We start from the raw sequence: 5,591 nt of genomic DNA, 5'->3' as shown, positions 1-5,591 counted from the left end.
ACGTCTGGTAAGTAAGCAGTTTGCATTGATATTGTGGGAACATATCTTCTCATTCACTATTCTTTAGTTGTGTTACAAGAGATAGTGAAATACCCAGTTGAGGTAGAGTGGCTGTCTGCTTCTCATTGCCAGGCACAGCTAGGCAAAGGGGACCCTGCAAACCAGTTGGTTATGCACACTGGGATGTCCTGTGAATCCTCCATAGAGATCTCAAGGAAACTTTCCTGGCGGTAATCTGCAGTCTGTTGCCGAAGGTTTCTGGGAAGGGCTGCCTTATTTCTTCTGCCACAGTAGGACAATTTCCTACGCCATTCATCTATTAATTCAGAAGGCATTATTGCAGCACCCAGGCTAGCACCATACGGACCAGGACTGTGCAGCAGCTGTTCCCTTTCCACCTCTGCTACCCTCAGGAGTGAGATATCAGCTAAAGTCACCGCTGCCTGTGGGAAACGATGCCTGTACTTAGTTCAGTTGCCCAAACCGCAAACACTACTGCCTGTATGCCCCCCCGCTTCCGTCTTGTGCCAGCTCATCCCCTACTCCCTCTCCCCTCCCCCGCCTGGGCTCTACTCACCATGGCTGGGAAGCCAGCGCTGTCCATGAATACCTGGCCAAAGTGAGATGGTACTTCTTTAAACTTGCATGGATTCAGGGGAGTGATTTCAATATAGCCTTATAGCTTCACTATGCACTCACAATAGTGCCTCTGTACATTGTTTCTTTTGCAGCTGAAAATGCAACCTTCATCTCTCCCTCCACACCAGTGGAGAAGCTGAACCAGATAAGTAGGTGAAGGAAGAGAATGCGGGATGACATGTTTGCAGAGATCACGCAAGCCTCTGGAGCAGCGAACATTGAGCAGAAGGCATGGAGGTCATGGTCTCGCACAAAATGGACAGGGACATTGAGGATAGGAGAAAAGCTCAGCAGAATGAGCGTGACACGCAGCAGGAGATGACAGCACTTCTGAAGGAGCAAACAGACATGCTGAAGAGCCTGGCTGACCTTCAAGTGCAACACATTTGAGCTCGCCTCCCTCTGCAACCCATTCAGAACTGCATTCCAGCATGATGCGGCAGTCCCCCCACACACTGCACATGGTGTCAGGGGCTGGTGCCCTATCACTGCCACTCCACCCTGCGGGAGAGTACAGACATCACAGTCACATATACACTGATCTGTGACAGACAAGATCAGTGTATGTGTTTTTAAAAGGCAAATGAATGCGCTTTCCCCCTCCCACATTCGTTCCACATTCGTAAATAAAGTTTATTTCTGTTGTACATATATTTCTTTGTATGTGTTGTTCTTTCTTTTTTAAAAAGAATTCTTTAGACATTTTTCCAAATCAATTTTCTAAAACAATATTTGTTTTATTGTTTCATACAATGGAGGCTTTACAGAGCTTAGAGATGCAGTTACATCAATAGCCATGATAGGCAACTTGCTATCAAATTAATCTGTAATTAAAATCCCAAGTTATTACTCTTATTAATCATTTCTTAGGTTATCCAAAATCTAAAGTTAGAGACAGCTGCCAGGAAGCAGGGCTACGGAGGAAAGGGGGCTGGGAGAAGTGGGAGAGAGGTGAAGGGAGATCTCAGAAAGCTGGTCTCAAAAGGGAGAGGGGAGGGCTGGGGATATTGGTGGAGTATTGAATTAATGATCATTAATTACTGTGATCGTTATACATATTAATACATGATGGGCCAAATATATGTATGTTATTGATTATATTATGCATTAGTATTTATTATATTAATTTCTTTAATATGAGTATTTCTTCATCATATTTTCAAACTGAAATGATTTCTGGAACATTTGGCAGGGGAGGAAATAGGTAAAAAAATCAAACATTTGACCCAAGCCAGGATTTTTTAAAAATATATATATTTTAAAATACTCCTGAATTTTAGGGCAATCCCATGATTTCTGGTGGCCTGGCTCACCGTTTTTGAACTCTGAGGCAATAGCGGGTAGAAGACAATGGGGACTGGAGTGGGGAACCTGGGAATTGAAGGGGAAAAAATGAATTGAAGTGAGAAGGAAAAAGGCCCAGATAATCAGACATATTTATGCACCTAATTCCCATTTAAATCCATGGGAGTGAGGCACCTAAAAACCTTTGAGGAACTGGTCTTACATGACTAAGCTGTTTGACAGTGAGATTTGTAGATTGCATTGAAAGTGATGGTGTCATTTGTTGTTTAGAGAATTCATTCCTTTAATGTTTTAGTCCTGGAGAAATTTAGCCATTTCAGTGCCTTGAAAAAGTTTGTACAAATTTTGTTCCTGGTTTCTGTTCTGATTATTAAATGATCCCTCGCAAGATATTCAAATCCTGCTTATTTCCTATGAATCACAGTTTAAAATAAAGTTATTTTCTGCCTGGTGAATTACACCCCCCTGCCCGCCCGCTTTTTTTTCCCAGGAACACAGGGGCGCCATTTCAGATTTTGGTGGAGGGTGGGGGCGCAATTTTAACCATGATTCCAGGGGCTACTTAGAAATTAGCTGACAGGAGCACTGTGTCTAATTCCAATATAAAAAAAGAGAATTAAATAAATATTACACTCGCTCGGCTCTCATAGTAATGTTCTCACATCTTGTGTCAATTCACTTAAGGGACATTGGTTAGGTTTAAAATTTTAATGTATATTCTGACTTTGTTATTAACTCTTGATTACAACAACTAAAACAACTGTAGAAAAATCTAGATTACTTTCTATCACCTTTTTGTAGTTCACCAAGCATGGAACAGATCATTTAACCTTTGGAAACATTCTTCGAGGGCAAGGCCCTCTGAGTTTATACTGTACTGCCTCGGGCTCTAGGGGTGTTACCCCACTGCAAATAATAAAATAGAAATTGACCTTAAAAAGGAGTGAAACTGACCCTTTCAAGTAACTTTTACAGTATTGCTGACCCCAAATGTTCAAAAATCATGAATCAGGCCCACCAAAAATCATGAGATTGGCTTTGAAATCATGAGATTATATAAAAATAACAGCTTTGGAGTTCTTTTTATTTGCTGTCTGCTTTTTGAGCCTTTAGGGTGCACTGGGGTAACATTTTGAAGCTATCTCCATATCCATGGGGGCGAGAAACTTCATTTTTGTTTAAGAATGAAGGCTGAAATCTTCACATATCCACTTGACTCCAGGAGCTGGGGCTTTAAGGAAAACAATCATTATCATGAGACTCATGATGAAATCATAAGAGTTGGCTAGTTACTTTCCAGAAGGCTCTTAAACATAACACTACAGTGACTGAGATGTAGCTCTCACAGGAGATGATACAAAATTACTCAAGATTGTACATTGTCTTTTTTAAAGCCCATTGCAAATTAATTCCAATTCAGCAGTCTCTCCTTGGGGTCTGTTTCTGAAGTCTTTTTGTTTTAATATTGCGACTTTTAGGTCAGAGATCGAGTGACCAGAGAGATTGACGTGTTCTCCAACTGGTTTATGAATGTTATAATTCTTGACATCTGATTTGTGTCCATTTATTCTTTTACGTAGAGACTGTCCAGTTTGACCAATGTACATGGCAGAGGGGCATTGCTGGCACATGATGGCATAGATCACATTGGTAGATGTGCAGGTGAACGAGCCTCTGATAGTGTGGCTGATGTGATTAGGCCCTGTGATGGTGTCCCCTGAATAGATATGTGGACACAGTTGGCAACGGGCTTTGTTGCAAGGACAGGTTCCTGGGTTAGTGGTTCTGTTGTGTGGTGTGTGGTTGCTGGTGAGTATTTGCTTCAGGTTGGGGGCTGTCTGTAGTCAAGGACAGGCCTGTCTCCCAAGATTTGTGAGAGTGATGGGTCATCCTTCAGGACAGGCTGTAGATCCTTGATGATGCGTTGGAGAGGTTTTAGTTGGGGGCTGAAGGTGATGGGAAGTGGCGTTCTGATATTTTCTTTGTTGGACCTGTCCTGTAGTAGGTGACTTCTGGGTACTTTTCTGGCTCTGTCAATCTGTTTCTTCACTTCAGCAGGTGGGTATTGTAGTTGTAAGAATGCTTGATAGAGATCTTGTAAGTGTTTGTCTCTATCTGAGGGGTTGGAGCAAATGCAGTTGTATCGTAGAGCTTGGCTGTAGACAATGGATCATGTGGTGTGGTCTGGGTGAAAGCTGGAGGCATGTAGGTAGGAATAGCGGTCAGTAGGTTTCCAGTATAGGGTGGTGTTTATGTGACCATCGCTTATTAGAACTGTAGTGTCCAGGAAGAGGATCTCTTGTGTGGACTGGTCCAGGCTTATGGGTGAGGACAAAATCACAAAGTTCAGCCACCAGGTTAGCCGTGACATTATTGGGGATAGTGTTCCTGACGGCTTGTTGTCCATCTGTGTGTGGAATGTTGGTGTAGAGGGCTTCTACATCCATAGTGGCCAGGATGGTGTTTTCAGGAAGATCACTGATGGATTGTAGTTTCCTCAGGAAGTCAGTGGTGTCTCGAAGATAGCTGGGAGTGCTGGTAGCTTAGGGCCTGAGGAGGGAGTCTACATAGCCAGTGTCCTTTTTCTTTTGTAGAGAAGCAAAGTGTGTGTTGTAAATGGCTTGCCTAGTTTTTGTAAAGCTCTCCAACACCACTTTCTACAAACCATTACCCTCTGATCCCACTGAGGGTTACCAAAAGTTAGTGCCTGTCTCACCCCCCACAACCTGCAAGGTCTCATGCCAGCAAAGGGAAGCTGCTCCCAGATCTGGAGCTGCATTCGCATGTCCTGAGGGCTGTCCTGCACCATGGTCACCACGGGCAGGTAGGTCATCAACCTCCATCTCTGTCCCAGCTGCAGGATGGCCTCTGGTGCCTGCTCCCTCAGGCACCTGGAGATGCTGAAATAGGGGTGGGGTTGGCGGAGCAGGAGAACACCCCATGAGGTTAAGAAACGGCAGTGAGAGCCTTTTCCCTCCCTGGGAGATTATGGTGTCCCTCTGTGGGGACTCCCTTCCTGGCAGATGCTGTGTTTTCATTCCTGGATACTGCCAGGAGGCCCAGCTCCCAACCCTAGCAGCTTGGCTGTTCCATCCCCTACTGTGTACCGAAACTGCCTTGAAAGGACTATCCAAGCCCCGCCCAGGCCTGCTCCCATTGCGGGTCTCTCTCCTGGCTGAGCACAGGCTGTTCTTATATCGCCCAACAGGCCTGGATCCTAGTTGCATCCTGCTCCTTCTCATGTGACCCCTGCACTTACTCCCTTCCCCGGGGGATAGGCTCAGTTGAGCTACTACCGCTTTCATGGCCATCTCCCCCTGGGACAGCCTGAAACTGGAAACCTGTTCTCAAACAGTAACTGTTTGCTAGGAAAGGTGCTGAAGACACAGTGGAAGAGGAAATCCTTTGGACTGGATTGAAATTATTCCAAAGGAAAGTGAATGAGAAAAAATGTCCAGCGTTATCCTCCTAGCGAAAGAAAAAAATTAAGGTCAGAAAGGACCATTCTGTCCATCTTCTGAGTAACACAGGCCCTAGAACGGCACCGAGTGCTTCCTCCAGAAAACCTACGACATGTGACTAAGCCAGAGCATGTCTTCTGGAAAGACATCTCCATGCATTAGATCGAGCTGGTCAGAAACAATCTT

The 5,591-nt window shown here is 44.5% G+C and overlaps 1 pseudogene; it reads right to left on the bottom strand.

Moving 5' to 3' along the window:
• Positions 1–5,591, bottom strand: part of LOC144276083 (zinc finger protein RFP-like) — a 349,317-nt pseudogene that overhangs the window by 275,062 nt on the left and 68,664 nt on the right.

The sequence above is a fragment of the Eretmochelys imbricata genome, chromosome 16, assembly GCF_965152235.1.
Source record: "Eretmochelys imbricata isolate rEreImb1 chromosome 16, rEreImb1.hap1, whole genome shotgun sequence".
Taxonomy (NCBI): Eukaryota; Metazoa; Chordata; order Testudines; family Cheloniidae; genus Eretmochelys; species Eretmochelys imbricata.
Note: the sequence above shows the minus strand (reverse complement) of the source record. Positions and strands in the feature narration are given on the sequence as shown.